Source organism: Alligator sinensis, unplaced genomic scaffold (genome assembly GCF_000455745.1).
Source record: "Alligator sinensis unplaced genomic scaffold, ASM45574v1 scaffold117_1, whole genome shotgun sequence".
Lineage (NCBI taxonomy): Eukaryota > Metazoa > Chordata > Crocodylia > Alligatoridae > Alligator > Alligator sinensis.
The window spans coordinates 2,239,960-2,250,699 of record NW_005841855.1 but is presented as its reverse complement, the minus strand read 5'-3'; the positions used below and the strand labels follow the sequence as shown (position 1 = coordinate 2,250,699).

At 45.7% G+C, this 10,740-nt stretch overlaps 1 protein-coding gene and 1 long non-coding RNA gene across 3 annotated transcripts in view; one reads left to right on the top strand and one right to left on the bottom strand.

The window, feature by feature from the left end:
• CHST9 (carbohydrate sulfotransferase 9) overlaps positions 1 to 10,740 on the top strand; it is a 191,792-nt gene that overhangs the window by 169,526 nt on the left and 11,526 nt on the right. The window lies entirely within an intron of this gene.
• LOC102384996 overlaps positions 1,592 to 10,740 on the bottom strand; it is a 12,981-nt gene continuing 3,832 nt past the window's right edge. The window contains exons 2-4 of the long non-coding RNA XR_322960.2: positions 2,354 to 2,468; positions 1,956 to 1,984; positions 1,592 to 1,608 (exon numbers count right to left, since the gene is read on the bottom strand). This is a non-coding gene — a long non-coding RNA (uncharacterized LOC102384996). The remainder of the gene's footprint in view (positions 1,609 to 1,955; positions 1,985 to 2,353; positions 2,469 to 10,740) is intronic.

The window sequence follows — 10,740 nt, the reverse complement described above, 5'->3', positions numbered from 1 at the left end:
CCAAAACGCTGGCTTGCATCCATAGATACTTCTCAAGCAAATCCCGGGATGTCATTCTCCCCTTGTACTCGGCCTTAGTGAGGCCGCAGCTGGAGTACTGCGTCCAGTTTTGGGCTCCACAAAGGATGTGGAGAAGCTTGAGAGAGTCCAGAGAAGAGCCACGCGCATGATCAGAGGTCAAGGAAGCAGACCCTACGATGACAGGCTGAGAGCCCTGGGGCTCTTTAGCCTGGAAAAGCACAGGCTCAGGGGTGATCTGATGGCCACCTATAAGTTTATCAGGGGTGACCACCAGTATCTGGGGGAACGTTTGTTCACCAGAGCGCCCCAAGGGATGACGACTAGGTCGAATGGTCATAAACTACTACAAGACCGTTTCAGGCTGGACATAAGGAAGAATTTCCTTACTGTCCAAGCCCCCAAGGTCTGGAACAGCCTGCCACCAGAGGTGTTTCAAGCGCCTACATTGAACACCTTCAAGAGCAAACTGGATGCTTATCTTGCTGGGATCCTATGACCCCAGCTGACTTCCTGCCCTTTGGGCGGGGGGCTGGACTCGATGATCTTCCGAGGTCCCTTCCAGCCCTAATGTCTATGAAATCTATGAAATATTTTCTGTAGTAATCATAGAGAAAGGCAAGAGAGTGTACTCTTGATTCTAAGATGCTGTTTATTTTTTAGCAATGTGTTACTTTTTGTAGTATCACCACCTCACATTGTTGTCTAGTAACTGAAATGTTTTGCCAAGAAATATTAATAATAGCAAAAGAATATTAAATTACAGATAACAGGCCTACCCAGATTGTTATATGTCATTTTTGTAAGGCACTATTACATACACACCTGTTTTAGAACTTTATTAAGGCTGTAAAGGAGGGGCAGGCAAAATACAGCCCATAAGCCAAATTCAACCTGACAGGTGACTCTGTCTGGCCCGTGGCAGGTCCCTCAGCCCTGCCTGGCCTGGGCTCAAGAAGCAGACGAGGCTGTGGCACATGCAGCCAGGCCCACTGCCCCCAGGCACAGAGGCACTACCTGGCACAGAGCACAGCCTATCGTATCTACACACGCAGCTCTCTAGCATGCCAGAAGCTGTAGTCTGTGACACTGGGTGGTGGGGTGGCAGGAGTGGGTCAGCATGGTGGCCAGACTCAGTTTCCCAGCAGCCCCCACAGTAGCAACTTGCTCTTGCCCCACACTCTGGCTGCCCCTACCAGTGTCTCCAGTGCCACTGCTAGACCTGGCCCCGCTGCCTGGGCACCCTGGCCCATCCCTCCTGCACCAATCACCAGGGACTCTGGATGGAGTGGGCAAGTGGGCAGGCAGGCTGGGTCACCATAGAAACTGGTGGGACCCCCACAGGCAGGGTGTGCTCATCTGGGCAGGTGGGATAGAGTTGCAGGCAAGCAGGGAGTGACATCTGGGAATGGGATGGGCAAGCGGGTGAGACCGAGACTGGGATAACAGGGTGGTGACAACATGACTCCCCACATCTCCCTGCAACCGGTGCCTATTCCATAGACAGTGGCCAGCTCCTGCCCGCAAAACCAGCGTCCATCACAGGGACAATCAGAGAGATTTTTATTTTATTTGCGGGGGGGTCACTGCCTGAAATGAAAAATTGGGAAAAATATTGTCAACCAGAAGCAAAAAATGGTTTCTCTAAAGTTAGGTGTTTCATTTGTGGTTTTTAAACCCTTTTAATATAATTTTTTTGCAGTTTTCAAAATGAAAATGTCACTTTGAAATGAGACAGCAACATGTGTCAGCTTCCTTTTTTTATTTATTTTTCCCCTGTCTTTTCAGACAAAATGATTCCCCACATTTGCAAGTACCATAAGTCCCCCTTACCACCGCCTGTCCCTATATTATTATATTTTGATGTGTGTGACAGGGTGACTGAAACACCCTGTCACAGAAATGATAGAGAAAAATGAAAAAAAAAAAAAACTTACCTGGAGAGGCAAGAAAAACCATGGTGAGCCTGGGAAAGAGAAATGCCACACTCTGAGCAATTAAAGAAACCAGCTGGGGCCACAGCAGATCAAAGGATGCAGTGTCAAATCCAACTGCTGGGGCTTGAGCCCAGGAGAAGGAGAAAGGTGCAGTCAAAAGGAGAAAGAAAAACCACACCAAAGGAGTGGGGAGGAAACAGCTGGGTCAGGCAGGCAGCAAAGGGGAAGCTACCATGGCAGACCCAGCTGGGCAAGAGGGAAATTTAAGGGATGCCAAGAGGGCATTCAGCAGGCGGCAGGAGAGGAGAGAAGAGGAGAAGAGAAAGAATGTAGAAGAGAACACAGGAATAGAGGACCGACCCCAGAGCTCAAAGAAAAACCCCAGTTCCTTGACTTACCTGGACAGATCCAGCAAGGAGGCTGCTCTGCAAGGGAGAGGTGGCACAGGAATGGAGGAAACTGCTCGGCCAGTGAGTCCCATCCTGGGGGGGTGAAGTTAACCACTATGAGAACCTTGAACAAAGCGAAGACATGGACAAGTTTACTCTCCAAGAGGGAGTGAGTCTGTCCTGACCATGAAGGTAAGGGTGGTACTAGAAGCAAGGGTGGCTGACTTGGGACCCATGCAGGGAAGAACGGGGCAAGCAGCTGAAGGAGAAGAGAGATTCCTATCAGTAATCCCTAAGACTGAGACCAGAGTATCAACATCAGAGGCCAGTACCAATGCTCCTGGAACATCTGCAGTGGTTACGGCAGGGGATGGGGATAGTGGAGCCCAGCGAAACCCAGCCGATTCTGTGAGCCCCTAACATTTTTGTTTCCCCAAGAGTGTTTCAACATCCATCTCCCATAACATCAAAGGTGTGACAGGTGATTTTTTTGAAAGGCAAAACAGTACCATTTATAGGGAGACAACTCAGTTCCAGGTGGCACGCCATCAACCTCCTACAATGTGAATAAACTTCTGTTTATCCAGACTCTACCACCACAGTACCTGAGTACCTCTCAACACTGGCTTGAAATAGGGAGAATCACCCCTGTTAACCTGTAGGTAAGAGAAGTATAGGGGATCAGTGGCTTGCCCAAGTTTTGCAGCTTTAAGCCCAGACATTTTGAGTTTCAGTCTTAACTGCAGAATGATCACTTTTCCCTCTTGATCGGAAACGCCAGCTTCTTTTAAACATGCCAATGAAAGCTGGTGAATGGCCTTTCCTAGTGTCCCTATGTTGTGTTAAAATAACTAACCTAGACCAGAGAGACTCAGTCTCCCATTTCAGGTCCCCTGAATTTGTCTGTCAATGGAGATGTGAAAACAATGTTCAAAATATAAACAATATTGAAAAAATAGTAAATCAGTCATGCTCAAAATAAAGGCATGGGGAGGGGACAGGGGGGGATATTTGTGGGAGTAAGTGTAGAATGGCTCACAATAGAAGTCTCTCAAAATCTTTTTTTTTTAAATGTGTTTAAATTAGTTTCTATTCAAGAAGCATTTCAGTTAGTTAGGCCTTGTCTACACACATCTGCCTCTGCTGCTGGAACTTCTATGGGCAGACAGTAGCTGTTACCATAAAGTTATCAAGCCATGGACCTATCCATGCATTCTGGCTGTTTCATGGCTCCACTACAGCAGCTGTGCCACCACAGTGCAAAGTACACCCTAGAAACACATCACCTTCTAGCATAAGTCACAGGAGTGTCTATGTGCACATTCTGCCAACAGAAGCTTTTCTCTGCTCAGCAGAGGTGGTGTAAGCACTGACAAAAAAGGTTTCTACCACCACAGAGAAGCTTTGTAGCATAAACCAGCCCTTTCCTAAAAGAGCTGGGCTAGAAACAGGCATTGCATTTGTCCCTGGACAAATTGTGCCTGTGTTTATTACAGAACAGAAATATCCTAGGACTGGTGTGTACACACATCACCCTGCTAATCAGGAATTAATGAGCAGCTGAATGCACTGCTGCTTCTCTGCCACTGGTTCAATCCCAGGGTAACTGTTCAATACTGTGGAATGTCCCAGGATAAACTATTAATGCTTCTTATCCTGGTAACCCTTTTTAGAATTTATCCCAGGACACTGGACATGAACGCCTGAATGATTACACTTTGTCCCAGGATAAAATGGTTATTTCAGGACAAATACAACCTCTGTTTGTCTTGAATGAGGAAAATTGGCATGGCTCAATTGACTTTAATGGTGCTTGTTTATAAGTCAACAGACTCATGCCAATTCTCATCAGCTCAGGATCTAGTTCTGCTCATGCTGTCTGCTGAATGCAGAGATACATAGCATATCTGGCATTAACACTGAACTCAGTGGCCCTTCAACATGTTTCTAATGAGCTGAAGATGTTGATTTTAAGAAAAAGCTAAATGCCTACTTACAGTTGTCTCCATGGATTTTTAAATTGGTTGCACAGATACACATAGCCTTGGTAGTTTACAGTAACCGCAGCACATTAAATTGGGATATTTTTCCACTGGACTTCATCTTGATGTAATTCCTTACCCTTCACATTTTGAGCTTCTTAAGGGGAAACCAAATATTTTTACTTTAAGGGCAAAAACAAAGGGAATTAATTCCAGATATGAACAAGAATTGGCAAGTAAAATTAGAGATTAATTCCCTTCATCCAAGTTACTGACCACACAAATCAACCTGTTGAATTGGCTTGTGCAGAGTGTCTCATTTCATTAGTACAAGTGGCTTTATGCAATCTGTATATAATGTCAGGGGCTACAGTGAGGTGTCTGATGGTATTCTTCTCTTATACCTTATCAGGTCCACATGCTTCCCAACAGTTCCAGGACTATGTCTGGTCTTTGAGTAATGAGCTGGCTTTTATGTTGTATGCTGTTCTGCCCCCATTGCCTCCAGCTGTCCCTCCACGGCGGTTGCTGCTGCTACCTCTGCTCCTGCCCCTGCTGCGCCATGCTTCACTAGATGGGCTGGTGGGAAGCTTCATCCCAGTGACTTGTGCCCAGGGCATGGAGCTCCAGCTCCAGATGCCTTCCACTCACTATGCCCACCCGCAGGAGCTGCTTATAACACTGGGTGGGTGGAGGGGATGGAAAGCAGCTGCAGCTGTATCCAGAGCTCCGTTCACAGGCTGGAAATGGGGGCTGAAGCTTCTCCCACCCGGAGTCGTCAGGCTGGAAATGGGGGCTGAAGCTTCTCCCCCCCGGAGCCCTGCTTCATGGGATGGCAAAAGTAGTAGCCGCAGTTGGAGTTGAGGGAGCAGAACAGCCCTGCCAGACCAAGCTAGCTTCCTCTCACCTCCAGCGGCTCCAGCTCTTGGCTGCCTTCCACCCGCTCCACCTGCCTGGTGCAATGAGCAGCACCTGCAGGTGGGCACAGCTGGTGGAAAGCAGCCAGAGCCCAATCCAGAGCTCTATGCCCTGGGCAGAAGCCGCTGGGATGAAGCTTCCCACCCACCACCTAGAGTGGCAAAGCAGGAGCAGCTGCAGCAGTGGCTATGGCAGCGATAGCTGGAGGTGAGGGGGGCAGAACATCCCGCCCAGCCCCAGCCAGCCTGCTGCTTGTGATGTGGCTGCTGCTGCTGCTGGGTGCTGCACAGGGCAAGGAGTGTAGCAGCGGTGGGTGGCTGCCGGGCTTGGGGCCTGCCAGCACCTCCAAGCCACCTGGGCAGCCTGCTACCTGGCCAGCCCCATCCATGCAACTGGGCAGGGCTATCACAGAGCCGTAACTGCTGGGAAGGCAGTTCCCAGACAGCTGCAGTTCCATGACAGCCCCACCCAGCCTGGCATGGGGAGCTGGGAGCAGTCTGGCCACAGTCCCCATTGCTTTAGCCCAAGCTACAGCCCGCTGAGTAGGGCTCAGCCCCCACAGCAGAGCATAGGCTTGCCCCTCCACCTCTGCCCTCAGCAGCACCCACAGGCCAGCTCACCTCAGCCTCACAGCCCCAGCCCTGGGCAGATAGCAGGTCCATGCTGGCCATCTCTAGCCAGGCCCCCCACTGCCTGAGCAGGAGCAGGGGGAAAGTGGCTGCTGCCAAAGGGAAGAGAGGGCCGCTCTAGCGCTCCCCGGCTTCTAGCCTGAGCCACTTCAGGCATGTGGCTGCATTTCTAAAATCAAAAGTGAATGTCTATTCACTTGCAAATTGGTTCAGTCATTTCAGGCTCCCGCAAGCTGTATGTCTGTCCCTAGCCTAAGTGAAACCCCCTTCTCCTAATCTTTCTTTCAGTCCTATTTTTCATGAATTTCTGCTTACAGATTTGAGGGGAATAGCCACCCATTCACCAATTCTCGAACTGTGTTTTACAAAGAAAGATTTAAAATGGTTCTTATTCATTAATTAAAATTTACCAGTTGTAGTTTTCTGAATAAGTGACACTTTCATTAGCTGTCTGCCCCTGTAGCCAGCATCTGGTGTTCTGTAGACACACAGTGCTACTTAAGTCTTGCTCAAAGTATTTTTTTTTTTTTAATTACTGGAGGCTTTTATCCCACCATGAATTTATTCTTCTGACTGAATATAACTCTGATCAGAGCTCACACCTCGTTTGTTGGGTTTTTTTTCCTGTGCTTATGTCTTGTAGGTACTTAGTACTACAGTAATTGGTCTGTTTTAAAACCTGAACAGAACAGAGGTATCCATTCCTGCCCTATGCAGGAATAGGCCTGAGTAAGGCCTATGGGATATGACTTCATGTGAAAAATACATGTAGATTTTGATCAAGAGGGAAAATAGATTTGCAGATACCATATTTACTCAAATCTAAAACATTCAACATGGAGGGGAAAGATGCTTGTCTTAGATTTGAGTACCATCAGGGAGAATCAACAGCTCTGACCCTGAATCAGGGTGTGGAGTTGGAGCCTTAGTTGCTGTCCTCTTCTCCCACCTCCACCTGCCTCTGAGAGCGGGGGCAGGCATTAAAAGGGAGGTGGGGGGCAGGGTAAGTGGACCTGTGCTCAAGATGCAGGTGCTGTGGGGAGGGGCAAGCATCAGGGCTCAAAGGCACAGGGGGGCAGACAGGAGAGGCACCAAGTGGCAAGGGGATAGGCCCTGGGGCAGGGGGAGAACAGGTGGGAAGAGGGTACCAGCACCACGAGGGCGAGTACAGAGCATACAGGCACCAGTGGAGGGGAGGCAGAAGTCGGCAGGGAGTTGTGGCAGGGCACAGGCCACTTGACTCCCCTGCCCCCTGCTGCTGTTTGCCTTGCTATAGCAGTTGTGAGGGGAGGTTGAATTTAAGACAACCCTCCAAAAATTAGATTCTAGATATGGGAAACTTAGAACAAATTTATACATTTTCCATGTCTAGAATCTAAATATTGGAGGGTTCTCTTAAATTCAACACAATCTTGAATTTGTGTAAATATGGTAGTATGATACTTGGAGAGCTTTCCAAAATGTCTATGGTAATACAGGTTATGATTATTGCACTCTGTATATTTTATAAAAGCCAGCTCATTACTCCAAGACCAGACATAGTCCTGGAACTGTCCATAAACTGAACACTGGTAGAAGTATCTGAATTAAAAACAAATTGTACCACCCACAGGCAATATATGAACAGCACAGGAGACAGCTTAGATAGGTTTGGGTAGACTGTTACAGAAGTCATGTGTCTTAAATATGTTCATCCCAAATCTATCTTAGGGTTTTGTATTGGTGCCTATCACCATAATATCTGTTACATGTTAAAGTAGTATTATAATGAGCAACAATGGCTAATGGTAGAGGTTAGAATGTTAGAATAAGGGCTTGTGTTAGAGGTTAAGTGGTTAAATTAAAACATTTACTCATTTTAGAATGAGTAAGCTGAGCACCCAATGGAGTCTAAATAGGTGAAGTTAATGAGAAGCTGAAAAATAGAAAAATGTTTACCTTTCACATATGAGTCTTCCTTTGCAGATTTGGCAGTCTCTCTTTTGAGGGCTCTTAGGAATCTGTTCAGCTCACTAATTTAGGATTACATACTTTTGATGACAGGAGGAAAACTGAAGTGTATTTACTTACTGGCTCTGGTACTCTTAGGATAATTGTACCCAATTATTCCAGGCAAATATTGTCCTAGTATGAGAAGACTGTGAATAGTCACTACTTTTTGCAGACTTTTACTTTATATATTTAGGTGATTTTATGCTTATGAAATTAAGACTGTAATTGTCCTGGCTTTGATCTGGCATGTTGGAAACAGGATTGTGCAACCCCCGTTCTACATACCTCTGCTAATGCCTCTTAATCCTGAGCCCTCTGGCACAATCATAGGCCTCTGTTGAGGAGATAGCATGGAGTTGGGCACAATTACTATTTTACAATTTAAACAAATGAGGAGTGGGCTATAACTACTGACCTGATTTTTAACTGGGACCTCTGTGTGATCTAGGAGCCAGGTAGACAGTAATGTACTAACACTTCGCACCAACTTGCCCTCACACTAGAAGCATTTTCAAGTGACTTTTTATATATTTCTTTAAAGAAAAGAATTACCTTTGCATTTTAAGCCCTTAATTGAACATTGATAGCATTTAACTTTATCTTGTACCATAGGACTGAAAAGCTGGATCAGAAGTAAAATTCCTATCCTTTAGTTTTCCAACACTGTATTTATAGCAATGAATCCCAACTGCTGGGAGAGGCAATGGAAGTGTGCCTTGAGGGGTAGGAACAGACATTCAAGAAGCCTGAGCCTGAATTGATTCAATCTTTGCAGATTAGTCTAACCTGGCTAGGCTGAACCAGTTTGCAAGTGCACAGACATTCCCTCTGGACTGAGAAAATCTAGACACATGCCTGCAGTGGCTCAGGCTAGAAGCTGGGGGGGTGCTAGAGCTGCCCTCCCTTCCCTTCCACACTGCTGAACTGAGGAGGTGTGTGGCCAGGCCTCAACAGGATTCTCTGATTAGGGAGAGCCCCCCTCCCTGCTGCTGCTGACTAGTGAGGGAGCCCTCAGGGAGTTGATAATACAGTGTTTAGCACCCCATCAAGAAAACAAAAGCCTGTCTTAGTAGTTCAAGCTCTTCTTAAACAGCTTTCCCCAAGGAAAGAATGGAGGGACATTACCAGCTGACCTGTTGATTAGCTCCAAAAAGCCCTAAGCAGACACTGTCCTGTCTGCCTTACACAGACACCTCTCAGCATTAGCTAGCATTACACATGCTGGCTACAGTCTGTGCTATGGGAGAGGGGAAGGGGGGAATCCCTGCTTGAGCAGGGAGTGGTAGGGGGATAGAGCAGGGGGGAAGCCAGGCAGACAGAATAGAGTGCAGCAGGATGAGATCCTGCCTGCATTGCCCTTAAGTGGCACCAGATAGACCAATGATTCTTAACCTTTTTTAGCCTCAAGGCCCTCTCTATGTCTTTTCTGAATTTAGATCCATCTCAGTGATTTTTCAGCTGGGGTGCTGCAAAATTCAGAAAATGCATTGAGTTATTTTTTTAACAGTACATCTCAGTAATGGCATGATTTGTCCTGGCAGGGTAATGGAATAAGTTATTTATTTTCAAATTTGTACTTATATATATATGAAATGAAACCCTTTTCAGGTGTCAGAGTGAAGTATGCAGCCCATATTAATCCAGAACAAAAGTGTGTCCCAGGCATCAAAAGTTTGGGGAAATACTGTGGCTCCTACTTTTGACACATCACCTTTTTTAATTTTCTCTGTAATAGCTCTGTAGTAATATTATATGAACATGCACTGTATAGCCTCGCTGCTTCATTTTTTTCCCCTGTCTGAATCCTCAGAATGGCATTACAGGAAATTAGAGTCTGTTGGACACAAGCTGCATCAGAAATAGATTTGGTCGCAAGTGCAAAGAAGTATCTATTATGAAAACTTGTTTTTCATCGGTTTCATTTTGGGAGATATACTCTAACCCACTTTGAGTATAAGTGATGGAATGTAATCATCAGTGCAGAAGAATAACTGAGAGAGTTATTCGCAAAGCATGTCTATTGGCTGTTTGGTATGGTATCACTGATAGATTGTCTCTTTATTTGCACCAGAGATAGGAACTAAGCTCAACCCTGCCATAAGTAAGTGCAAGCCCCACTGACCTACAGTACAGTTTACTCCAAAGTTTCTCATGTAGTTAGTTTGTAAGAGGAAGTTAATGATAAAAGATTGTCGGAAGAAGAGAGTGTGATGATATACCTAAATGTTGAAAACTGAATCCATCTCATTGATCCTTAAAATATAGTAATTTAAACATGCAGAAGAACACAAAACAAAATCTTTTTTTCCCTCTATTTCAGATCCACATTTTCTGATGGACTCACGTCATTTTTACTATTCCCATTCGTAAATCAAGATCCAACACTAAAGCATTTAGGAGGCACAGCACTGTCTGCATTACAGATCATTCAATTTTTGTAAATCAGCTCTGGAATATTGTCCTTCCCAATACATCATTATCTTTTTGCATGGCAGAATGCTATAATTGAGAACAGTTTAGCTGAGATCCCACCAGTGCATTGTAAAACTACCACATAACATAATTGGATGAGTATTAACCATTCTTGTCATTTGTCTGTCTCTTCCACCTCAGTGGCTTCTGAAGGTACTGTGGGGAAGGACAGTATCAACGTGGATGTATGAGGGTGTTTACAGCTTATTGCTATAGTAAAGAGAAATCTTTTTCTTTTTTATTTGTGAATGAGTGAGAAATAGGCTATATCAAACAATGAAAGATTGGAATAATTGCACCCTAGATGCCCTTGGTTCAGGTTATTCACTGAATGGAAGGTTGCCAAAACTCACTATGTCCAATTCTCTTCCCTTTGTATTAAAACTATTTTTTATATAGATCT